Genomic DNA, 13,828 nt, shown 5'->3' on the forward strand with positions numbered 1-13,828 from the left:
TAACAGATCTTCTTTGATTTTTGCATACTCAACATGGGATTGCTTATCTTGTTTATAAGTTGTCCTAAATTTTACTCTACAGGCTTCAGGAACAAGCTCATAGGCCTTAAGAATCAAGCTCTTAACTACATCATAATTATCAGATTGATCCTGAGGCAAAGATGCATAAGTTACTTGAGCTTTACCGGTGAGAACAATTTGAAGGAGTACTGGCCAATACTTTTTGGGCCAATTAAAACCTGTAGCTACCCTCTCAAACAACTGAAAATACTTTGTTAAATCAGATTCATTAAAAGGAGGGACAAGTTTAACATTTTTAGCCACATCAAAATCATCAGAGCTAGATGATCCAGTTCCACATTGTTTCATGCGATACTCATGGTCTGCCTGAATCCTAGCAATTTCAACTTGTGCCTCAGCCTCCTTAACACGGTCCTCCTGCAGGGCTAGCTGTAACTTAGCTAATTCAATCTGCGTTTGCTCATCTGGAGGAGTTACATTGAACAAGCTTTCATTAATCATGTAAACAATTTGATCTTTAGAATGATGAGGGCGAACAACAATTCCCAATTGTTGAGCAACAAGCTTAAGTTCATTCTTTGTTCTGTTTTCTATATCACACACTGTTTGCAGCTTTGACAAAAAATCTTTGGCTTCATCAAGTGTAGTAATAGTAGACATCATGAATAAATCACAGTCACAAAATATCAAGCAATATCCTTATGATAATATCCTGAATATCCTGATAAGAGGTCGCCAAATTTATGTTACGGAACAGAGAAAGATAATGTACACTTTAAGTGAGAATACTAAGAATCACTACTGTCCCTTAAAGTTCCAGGTTCAAAACAAAAGAGTTAGGTAAAATTACAAGCTAAAGTTTAATGCTCAAACTAACAACAAAACATTCAGGACTCATAAGGATAATGTAATGGCAAAAACAGGTTAAATATATGGTTAACTGCAATAGCCTCTATTAACACGAAATTAGCTAGTGTAAATTTATCTAAGTCAGCCCTGATAAAATGAAAATACCAGATAATACTCAGTGAATGCAAGATATATTATTACAGATACAAAATATTATTAATGATGGCTGACAATAAGAACCTTACATGAATTACAAAAACCTCACTAGGCCTACGAATTAACACCTTACGCTACACAGTACAAGAAAAAATGCAATAACAGTTATACTCAAATTACACAGCTGCTAGATGGTTGGAGACTTCCTGAGCACTCACAATAATAACAACTGTACAGGGGAGGACAGAGATGTGAACAAAATGAGGAGTAGATCTAAGTGGCAATAATGCAGAGACTGAGCTCATTATATAGGGGCCGGCAGAGCTTGATACAACTTGTAAGAAGGACGCGCAAATGAAGCCAGAGGGGACAAAGAGTTGACACTCCTGCTCTGAACAACAGAAAGAACGACTTACTCTACTATAAGGGAGGAGGGGGGGAGTGAGGTAGAACACGCTCGTGATCAAACATGCAGCATACTGTACATTAGAATTACACAAAGGATGATGAAATCATAGGCTATGTAACACCTCCCCACAAAGAAAAAGAAATTTACAAAGGAAATTTCTTATTACTCTAAAACAATCTGTCTACAGTCTAGATAAGCAATCTGCAATAACATTTTCTTTCCCCTTGACATGTTGTATATCTAATGAATACTCCTGAAGAAGTAGACTCCATCTTGTCAATCTCTGATTTTTATCTTTAAACATACTAAGAAATTTCAGTGGGTTATGATCGGTATAAATGACTATGGGGTCAAAACCAGAACACAAATAAAATGAAAAATGCTGTAAACCCAAAATCAAGGCCAAAAGCTCTTTCTCAATAGTTGAGTAGTTCTTTTGAGGTGGAGTGAACTTCTTACTGTAATAAGATACAGGGTGTTCAATACCCTGATCATCCTCTTGCAGCAAAACAGCCCCAGCTCCTGTATCACTTACATCAACAGCCATCTTAAAAGGCTTAGCAAAATTTGGAGTAGCGAGCATTGGCTGACTTAATAGGATAGCTTTAAGTTTCCTGAAAGAGGATTCACAGTTATCGGTCCAGACAAATTTAACTCCCTTTTTCAGTAGGTCTGTAAGTGGTGATACAAGATTTGAAAAGTTAAGAACAAATCTCCTGTAATAACCTATCTATCTATCTATTGCCAGACGCCTCAATCCCGATTGGGGTGGCCACAAGCAAATCGCCTCCAAGTCGCCCTGTCCCCCGCCATTTCACTGCCCTGCTCCCAACTCACACACCCCTCTCTCATATACCTCTCCACCCCATCCCTCCATCTCATCCTCGGCCTCCCCCTCCCTCTTCCCCCCTCCACCTCACTCACATACACTCTCTTCGTCAGTCTTTCACCCTCCATCCTCTCCACATGGCCAAACCACCTCAGTGTGTTCCTCATAACGCTTCCTATCACATCCACATCCACACCACAACGCTCCTTTATATCCTCATTCGTCAGCCTGTTTCTCCACGTGACTCCACAGGCTCCTCTTAAATAATTCATTTCCACTGCTCTCACACTTAACTTGTGTCCTTCCAACAATGTCCAAGCTTCACTTCCGTACGTTAGAGTTGGTATCACAATACTGTCATGTAGTAACTTTTTCACTTCCATGCTCACGTCCCTGTTTCTTATCACTGCTTTCAAGGAACCAGCAACCTTTCTTCCCTGCTGTACCCTTTCAAGCACTTCACCCTCCAAACCTCCATCCTTACTCATCACACTACACAAATACTTAAACGTACTCACATTTTCCAATTCCTCACCATCCAACCTCGCTGTACATTCACTAACTTCACCTCTCTCAAAGACCATCACTTTACTCTTCCCTACATTCACCTTTAGGTTCCGTTTCTTACACACTCTCTCAAACTCATCCACCAAGCCTTGCAGCTCCCCTTCGTCTTCACTCAACAACACAGTATCATCTGCAAACAACAGTACAGGGAGTTTCCAAACACTATCCTCTCTCACCAGGGCCACTCCAACATCCACTACCCTACCTTGTACCTCTTTTATTACCCCATCCATGTACAGACTGAACAACCATGGAGACATAACACATCCCTGTTTCAAAAAAACTTTCAAAGAGAAAAATTCACTTAGTTCACCATCCACACGCACTGCAGCCTTCGCACCATCGTACATACTCTTCACAGCATTCAACAACTTCCCATCTACTCCATATAGTCTTAACACTTTCCACAATCCTTGTCTATCCACCCTGTCATATGCTTTCTCCAAATCCATGAAAGCCGCATACAACTTCTTTCCCTTCTCTAGAAACTTTTCCACTACAGATCTAAGAATGAATAACTGATCTACACAACCTCTTCCCTTCCTAAAGCCTCCCTGTTCTCCTCCAACTAATTTCTCTGTTCTTTCTCTAACTCTGTCTATAAGTATCCTACCATACACTTTTCCTATTATACTAAGAAGACAAATGCCCCTATGATTACCACACACTTCTTTCTCCCCTTTTCCTTTGTACAAGGGAATAATTATACCTGACTTCCAATCCTCCGGGACTCTACCTTCCTCCCAGGCCAATCTACACATCTTCCACATCCATTCTACTACTATCTCTCCCACATGCTTCAGCATTTCACCACACACTCCATCAATTCCTGGGGCTTTCCCCGATTTAACTTTCTTCATTGCTTCCACAACTTCTATCCAACTGATTTCTTCCTGTCTTCTCACCTCCCTCCTTCTCCCAGCCATTCCCCAGCCACTTATACTCGCATTACTTCCATCCTCTACGTTCAACAATTCCTTAAAGTGTTCTCTCCATCTGCTCACTTTTTCTCCCTTCTCCACTAGTAATCTACCATTTTTATCTTTCACTCCCATGCTAACTTCACTTTCACCCTGTCTTACTCTTTTCACTTCTCTCCAGAACATTTTCTTACAGTCCCTCCACTTTACACTCAAATTCCTTCCAAATAATAACCTACCATTCCCAAAAATCTTTGTAGCTCTTTCCTACTTTTAGGTCTGGGAAGATCACTTATAACCTGAACCTTTGCTCCTGGTGGTGCAACATGTCCATCACCAATTACGTACCCAAGGTACTGAACTTTAGCTTTACCAAACTCACACTTTGATAAATTAGCTACAAGATTAGCCTGAACCAAACGCTCAAGAAATTTACTGACATGGCATAAGTGATCTTTCCAGTTGTCACTGAAGATTAATACATCATCAATATAAACAACACACCCTGCCAAACCCTCTGTTACAACATTCATGAGCTTCTGAAATGTGGCTGGTGCATTCTTCATACCATATGGCATTACAGAACATGCAAAAGTCATTCCTAGTGTTACAAAACGTGAGATCTCCCTAGCACGTTCAGTCATAAGTACTTGCCAGTATCCCTTTAACAAATCAAACTTACTTATGTACCTAGCCTTTCCGATCTTGTCTATGCAATCTTCCACGCGAGGGAGAGGGTAAGTGTCTGTTTTGGTTATCTGATTAACACATCTGTAGTCGATGCAAAGCCACTGTGACCCACCTGGCTTAGGGACTAGTGTGACAGGAGAACTCCACTCGCTCTGACAGGGCTCAATCATCTTGTGGTCCAACAGGTAGCCAAGCTCCTTCTGGATGAGAGGAACTTTCACTGGGTTCACACGGTAAGGAGGCAATTTAATTGGCTTTGCGTCTCCAACATCGACATCATGCATCAACACAGTGGTTCCTCCTGGAGTGGCACGGAACACTTGCTGGTACTCCTGCAGTAATGCCGAAAACTCCTGCCTTTCCTCGGGAGGTAGATGAGAAAGCTTAGTCTGGAGATCATTCATGATATCAGGATTCTACCCCAAACTATCACTCAGGCTCATGCTACATGGGAGAACTTCACTTGCATACTCGGGTGGAACAGCTACAGTGCAGACTGGGTTATTTTCGTCCCGCCTGTGATATAACTTTAGCATGTTGATGTGACAAAGTTGCTTGTTCTTTCTACGATCTGGTGTGGCGATGACATAGTTGACATCACTGAGTTTCTTCTCCACGAAATAAGGACCACTAAACTTGGCTTGAAGAGGTTGCCCATGCACTGGTAGCAGAATCAAAACCTGATCTCCTGGCTGAAAGTGGCATAACCTGGACTTCTTATCATACCAAGTTTTCATCTTCTCCTGAGCAGCTCCTAAATTCTCTCTCGCCAGCTGTAAAGCAGTGGACAGCCGTTCTTTGAACTTCATCACATACTCCAGCAGGTTGACGTCATCTTCCTCCGACAGCCAGCATTCCTTGAGTAACTTAAGGGGTCCTCTTACTTCATGGCCAAACAGTAGTTCAAAAGGTGAGTAGCCCAGTGATTCATTTGGAGATTCTCTTGCGGCAAATACAACAAATGGAAGACCTTTATCCCAGTCTTTCTGATGTTCCAAACAGTAGTCTTGAGCATCGATTTGAGTGTTTGATGATATCTCTCCAACGCTCCTTCGGTCTGGGGATGGTAAGCTGAAGACGTGATCTGGGTGATGCCCAACTCTTTCAGAGACTGCTTGAAAACATTTGACATGAAATTACTTCCCCGGTCGGACTGTACCTCCTTGGGCAGACCAAACTTTGTGAAGAACCCTAGCATTTCCTTAACCACGTTCTTTGCTGAGATATTTCTAAGTGGAATGGCTTCAGGATAACGAGTAGCCATATCAATCAGGGTCAACACATAAGAAAATCCTGAAAAAGTCTTAGGAAGAGGGCCCACAATATCCACCAACACACGGGTGAAAGGCGCCTCCAAAGGAGGAATGGGAACTAAAGGTGCAACCTTTTCGGTCTGATTACACTTCCCCACAACTTGACAGGTGTGACAAGACTTACAATACCAGGAAACATCCCTGAAGATACCTGGCCAGTAGAAGTGTTTCAAAATGCGTGCCACAGTCTTCCTCACTCCAAGGTGTCCTGCCAAACTGGAATCATGAGCCACTCTAATGATATCCTGCCTACAAACACGAGGGATGACAACTTGATGTACAACCTCCCATTCACAGTCGGCTGATGCTGTTCGGGGTCTCCACTTTCTCATAAGTACTCCTGACTTTATATAATAACAAGTAGAAGCACCAGCTGACTCTTCCTCACTGCAAGCAGAGTTAGCTAGACCTTTCAACTTAGGGTCAGCAACCTGCAACTCAACCAACTCTTGACGAGACAAATTATCAACACTACGGGGTACTGCCTCATCTGGTGAGTGGTCCAAATTAACAAGAAAAGTGTCAGCTAGGATAACATCATCATCATCATTATCCTCTAAGTCACCTTTAACTTTAGACTTAACCCTAGTGACAGCACATGCAGAGAACACATCAGGGACACCACAATCCTGGGCCACAGCCACTGGCTCACTAGACAACTGAGGAGCTGGACACACTTGACTTCCACCAATATCATTTCCAAGTAAGAAAGTTACACCTGACATTGGGAGTGTCTCAGCCAACCCAACCATAACGGAACCATTAACAAAACCAGACTCTAAATTCACTCTGCACAGAGGGACAGAGAAGTAATTATTCCCTACACCTTATAAGATTACAGTTTCATCAGAGGAATTAGCATTAGAGCCTAGAACACTGGTCAGCATAAGGGATTGGCAAGCACCTGTATCACGATATATTTTAACTGATTTCCTGTCATTACTGTCCAGAGGACTGACAAAACCTTCAGACAGGAAATTAGCACATGAACTCTTGAGAGTGTCACCCACGTTACTGCTCAAAATAGGAGCTCCATCATGAGAATTTAATTTACCCCTCAAATCAGGTTCAGTTAACTCAGTTAAAGAATTCTGGGAACTCTCAAGGGTAGACACTAGACCAATTGACTGAATATTTAAAGACTCCTTTTTGTTCACATCACGCTGTCTCCTGAAACATCTCTCCGTAGTATGACCAAGCTTACTACAATAAGTACATTTACTTTTCCGAAATCTAGAGGTGAAGCTGGTATTTACTTCCTGAGAAACATCATCTTTATTCTCTTTCCTGTTACCTGTTCTCTGAGTAGAGGCAACGTACTTACTCTCAGCTTTCCCTTTTTCTTTAGAATATCTCTTGTGAGTGAGAACATATTCATCAGCTAAAACTGCAGCATCAGACAAATTATCTATTCTTTTCTCATCAAGATATAGGCTTACATCTTTATTAACACGCCTTTTGAAGTCCTCCAGCAAAATCATCTGCTTAAATTTACCAAAATCAGAATCCACATTCTTAGAATTTAACCACTGCTCTAACAGATCTTCTTTGATTTTTGCATACTCAACATGGGATTGCTTATCTTGTTTATAAGTTGTCCTAAATTTTATTCTATAGGCTTCAGGAACAAGCTCATAGGCCTTAAGAATCAAGCTCTTAACTACATCATAATTATCAGATTGATCCTGAGGCAAAGATGCATAAGTTACTTGAGCTTTACCGGTGAGAACAGTTTCAAGGAGTACTGGCCAATACTTTTTGGGCCAATTAAAACCTGTAGCTACCCTCTCAAACAACTGAAAATACTTTGTTAAATCAGATTCATTAAAAGGAGGGACAAGTTTAACATTTTTAGCCACATCAAAATCATCAGAGCTAGATGATCCAGTTCCACATTGTTTCATGCGATACTCATGGTCTGCCTGAATCCTAGCAATTTCAACTTGTGCCTCAGCCTCCTTAACACGGGCCTCCTGCAGGGCTAGCTGTAACTTAGCTAATTCAATCTGCGTTTGCTCATCTGGAGGAGTTACATTGAACAAGCTTTCATTAATCATGTAAATAATTTGATCTTTAGAATGATGAGGGCGAACAACAATTCCCAATTGTTGAGCAACAAGCTTAAGTTCATTCTTTGTTCTGTTTTCTACATCACACACTGTTTGCACATTTGACAAAAAATCTTTGGCTTCATCAAGTGTAGTAATAGTAGACATCATGAATAAATCACAGTCACAAAATATCAAGCAATATCCTTATGATAATATCCTGAATATCCTGATATGAGGTCGCCAAATTTATGTAACGGAACAGAGAAAGATAATGTACACTTTAAGTGAGAATACTAAGAATCACTACTGTCCCGTAAAGTTCCAGGTTCAAAACATAAGAGTTAGGTAAAATTACAAGTTAAAGTTTAATGCTCAAACTAACAACAAAACATTCAGGACTCATAAGGATAATGTAATGGCAAAAACAGGTTAAATATATGGATAACTGCAATAGCCTCTATTAACACGAAATTAGCAAGTGTAAATTTATCTAAGGCAGCCCTGATAAAATGAAAATACCAGATAATACTCAGTGAATGCAAGATATATTATTACAGATACAAAATATTATTAACCCCTACACCACGGGCTTGTTTACCAATGACTTGCGTGTGCCGCGGGGTTATTTGGGCTCCGACAGACTCTCAAAAAATATTTGCCAAAAATCAGTTATTAGTCCTAGAATAATAAAATTACATATGCTTATGGCACATACCTTCAGCTTTCTCCTGGAATAATTGTTGAGCCTTCGTCGTTACCGTAGGACTTGTGGAGACCTCTGAAGTATGGTAACGAAGTCTCCACTTTACACTTCCCGACAACCCGTAATATGATTACCACAGCCAGATACAAACACTATAAACACTATTCTACAATTTTCAAGTAGTTTGGGATCCATACTCAAAAAAAAAAAACACTATGAAAGCAATGGAAATTACGAGCGCGTCTGATCGTCGCACTGGCACTAGTTCGCTCTTGGTAGTCTGTCATTTATTATTCATAAAACCCCTCACACTTTATATTTCTATTACTATATAACACTTATATATATCTACAGTCTTTATCCATAAGTTTCCTTCAGTAGTATTAGTTTGTTGTCACTGTAGAGATTCAATTTCTTTCAGTAAAATACGTAGCATTCACTTTCTCGTCCTGTATACTGGCATTGAGAGTGAATGTCACTTTCATCTTCACTCTCATAACTCATAGCATTCAGACATGCTAGAGTGAAGCTTTCACTTTCATTACTCCTAGGGTATATACTCGTATTCTTATAATACTACTCATTTACATTTCTATTTACGTTCTCTATTTTATTTACGTTATTTACATTTCTATTTTATTTACAGTGTTGTGCACTGTCACTTGAAATAACTTATAAAACTATTTTCCATTGTTCACGTATATTTACATTCATTACTTTCACTTGCTGTTTACACATTATTTACACATTATTTACAATTCCACTTGCACTGTTTTACTCAATAGAAAGATCGTAGTCACTCGTTTATCAATTGTCAGCCCTTTACCTCTTTCCACACGAGGTTTAGTAGGGGGTAAAGGTCACAGGGCCATTTGCATGGGGGTGAAAAAAGGCCTTGAAGTCAGCAAGAAGAAACATACGTACTCTCACTTCGGAAGATGAGAGTGAACTGATAACAGAGGACCAGCGTGGAGGCCTGCTAGGGGTTATTCAGAGTTATATACCAATATTACTTCTTGAAACAGCTAAGTCTAGCACTGATATGATTGGCAGGAAATCTAGACAATACATTATAAATTTGGTAGTTCCAGGTGAATGTAAATATCACTTAGGCTTCTCCCTTCCCTCCTTACATGTTTATTTATTACGAAAATAGATTAGAGGCCTACTTAGGAGATATATATTCAGAGCTACCAATGTTATATCTTGAAACAGCTTTGTCTAGCACTGATATGATTGGCAGGAAATCTAGACAATACATTATAAATTAAGTAGTTCCAGGTGAATGTAAATATCACTTAGGCTTCTCCCTTCCCTCCTTACATGTATATTTATTACGAAAATAGATAATACGGCATATTTCAAGGGGAAAAAAACAGCGAAAATTAGCGAACGAGTGCACGTGAGGTATTGTCAGGTGATAATTAGCCAATTCCAGGTGTATGGCACTCTCACTTACCTTATTTCTTTCTTGTATATATTATTTGGTATAAGAATAGGACATAGGGCTTAGTTTAATGGATGAAATCAGTGAAAAATTCCAGGGAAGATTTACTTAGCGTAGCACGGCCGGGCAGGCGAGAGGATAGGGTAATGGAGGGGGGGTAGGGTGGGGAGTCAAGAACGGGGAGAAATGGCTAAATTTTCAACAATGGATGGGAGTACAGATGAGATTAGGAGTGCTGACTAGCGTTGGACAATGGCAGTACTGATAGATGATACAAGCCCCCACTTGGAAGCCCGGGTGAATTCAAAATAACACAGAATCACAAAAGCGACGCCCCACGGTTTGATCCCTTGCTCCCAAGCGTCACGAAAGTGACGCCCCGCGGTTAAGGGGTTAATGATGGCTGACAATAAGAACCTTACATGAATTACAAAAACCTCACTAGACCTACGAATTAACACCTTACGCTACACAGTACAAGAAAAAATGCAATAACAGTTATACTCAAATTACACAGCTGCTAGATGGTTGGAGACTTCCTGAGCACTCACAATAATAACAACTGTACAGGGGAGGACAGAGATGTGAACAAAATGAGGAGTAGATCTAAGTGGCAATAATGCAGAGACTGAGCTCATTATATAGGGGCCGGCAGAGCTTGATACAACTTGTAAGAAGGACGCGCAAATGAAGCCAGAGGGGACAAAGAGTTGACACTCCTGCTCTGAACAACAGAAAGAACGACTTACTCTACTATAAGGGAGGAGGGGGGGAGTGAGGTAGAACACGCTCATGATCAAACATGCAGCATACTGTACATTAGAATTACACAAAGGATGATGAAATCATAGGCTATGTAACACCTCCCCACAAAGAAAAAGAAATTTACAAAGGAAATTTCTTATTACTCTAAAACAATCTGTCTAAAGTCTAGATAAGCAATCTGCAATAACATTTTCTTTCCCCTTGATATGTTGTATGTCTAATGAATACTCCTGAAGAAGTAGACTCCATCTTGTCAATCTCTGATTTTTATCTTTAAACTTACTAAGGAATTTCAGTGGGTTATGATCGGTATAAATGACTATGGGGTCAAAACCAGAACACAAATAAAATGAAAAATGCTGTAAACCCAAAATCAAGGCCAAAAGCTCTTCCTCAATAGTTGAGTAGTTCTTTTGAGGTGGAGTGAACTTCTTACTGTAATAAGATACAGGATGTTCAATACCCTGATCATCCTCTTGCAGCAAAACAGCCCCAGCTCCTGTATCACTTGCATCGACAGCCATCTTAAAAGGCTTAGCAAAATTTGGAGTAGCGAGCACTGGCTGACTTAATAGGATAGCTTTAAGTTTGCTGAAAGAGGATTCACAGTTATCGGTCCAGACAAATTTAACTCCCTTTTTCAGTACCGGGTAGGTCTGTAAGTGGTGATACAAGATTTGAAAAGTTAAGAACAAATCTCCTGTAATAACCTATCTATCTATCTATTGCCAGACGCCTCAATCCCGTTTGGGGTGGCCACAAACAAATCGCCTCCAAGTCGCCCTGTCCCCCGCCATTTCACTGCCCTGCTCCCAACTCACACCCCCCTCTCTCATATACCTCTCCACCCCATCCCTCCATGTCATCCTCGGCCTCCCCCTCCCTCTTCCCCCCTCCACCTCACTCACATACACTCTCTTCGTCAGTCTTTCACCCTCCATCCTCTCCACATGGCCAAACCACCTTAGTGTGTTCCTCACAACGCTTCCTATCACATCCACATCAACACCACAACGCTCCTTTATATCCTCATTCGTCAGCCTGTCTCTCCACGTGACTCCACAGGCTCCTCTTAAATAACTCATTTCCACTGCTCTCACTCTTGACTTGTGTCCTTCCAACAATGTCCAAGTTTCACTTCCGTACGTTAGAGTTGCTATCACAATACTGTCATGTAGTAACTTTTTTACTTCCATGCTCACTTCCCTGTTTCATATCACTGCTTTCAAGGAACCAGCAACCTTTCTTCCCTGCTGTACCCTTTCAAGCACTTCACCCTCCAAACCTCCATCCTTACTCATCACACTACACAAATACTTAAACGTACTCACATTTTCCAATTCCTCACCATCCAACCTCGCTATACATTCACTGACTTCACCTCTCTCAAAGACCATCACTTTACTCTTCCCTACATTCACCTTTAGGTTCCGTTTCTTACACACTCTCTCAAACTCATCCACCAAGCCTTGCAGCTCCCCTTCGTCTTCACTCAACAGCACAGTATCATCTGCAAACAACAGTACGGGGAGTTTCCAAACACTATCCTCTCTCACCAGGGCCACTCCAACATCCACTACCCTACCTTGTACCTCTTTTATTACCCCATCCATGTACAGATTGAACAACCATGGAGACATGACACATCCCTGTTTTAAACCAACTTTCAAAGAGAAAAATTCACTTAGTTCACCATCCACACGCACTGCAGCCTTCGCACCATCGTACATACTCTTCACAGCATTCAACAACTTCCCATCTACTCCATATATTCTTAACACTTTCCACAATCCTTGTCTATCCACCCTGTCATATGCTTTCTCCAAATCCATGAAAGCCGCATACAACTTCTTTCCCGTCTCTAGAAACATTTCCACTAAAGATCTAAGAATGAATATCTGATCTACACAACCTCTTCCCTTCCTAAAGCCTCCCTTTTCTTCTCCAACTAATTTCTCTGTTCTTTCTCTAACTCTGTCAATAAGTATCCTACCATACACTTTTCCTATTATACTAAGAAGACAAATGCCCCTATGATTACCACACACTTCTTTTTCCCCTTTTCCTTTGTACAAGGGAATAATTATACCTGACTTCCATTCCTCCGGGACTCTACCTTCCTCCCAGGCCAATCTGCACATCTTCCACATCCATTCTACTACTATCTCTCCCCCATGCTTCAGCATTTCACCACACACTCCATCAATTCCTGGGGCTATCCCCTATTTAACTTTCTTCATTGCTTCCACAACTTCTATCCTACTGATTTCTTCCTGTCTTCTCACTTTCCTCCTTCTCCCAGCCATTCCCCAGCCACTTATACTCGCATTACTTCCATCCTCTACGTTCAACAATTCCTTAAAGTGTTCTCTCCATCTGCTCACTTTTTCTCCCTTCTCCACTAGTAATCTACCATTTTTATCTTTCACTCCCCTGCTAATTTCACTTCCACCCTGTCTTACTCTTTTCACTTCTCTCCAGAACATTTTCTTACAGTCTCTCCACTTTACACTCAAATTCCTTCCAAATAATAACCCACCATTCCCAAAAATCTTTGTAGCTCTTTCCTACTTTTAGGTCTGTGAAGATCACTTATAACCTGAACCTTAGCTCCTGGTGGTGCAACATGTCCATCACCAATTACGTACCCAAGGTACTGAACTTTAGCTTTACCAAACTCACACTTTGATAAATTAGCTACAAAATTAGCCTGAACCAAATGCTCAAGAAATTTATTGACATGGCATAGGTGATCTTTCCAGTTGTCACTGAAGATTAATACATCATCAATATAAACAACACACCCTGCCAAACCCTCTGTTACAACATTCATGAGATTCGAAATGTGGCTGGTGCATTCTTCATACCATATGGCATTACAGAACATGCAAAAGTCATTCCTAGTGTTACAAAACGTGAGATCTCCCTAGCACGTTCAGTCATAGGTACTTGCCAGTATCTTTTAACAAATCAAACTTACTTATGTACCTAGCCTTTCCGATCTTGTCTATGCAATCTTCCACGCGAGGGAGAGGGTAAGTGTCTGTTTTGGTTATCTGATTAACACATCTGTAGTCGATGCAAAGCCACTGTGACCCACCTGGCTTA

This window comes from Coenobita brevimanus, chromosome 83, assembly GCF_032717465.1.
Source record: "Coenobita brevimanus isolate Jiangsu-jjx chromosome 83, ASM3271746v2, whole genome shotgun sequence".
NCBI classification, from domain to species: domain Eukaryota; kingdom Metazoa; phylum Arthropoda; class Malacostraca; order Decapoda; family Coenobitidae; genus Coenobita; species Coenobita brevimanus.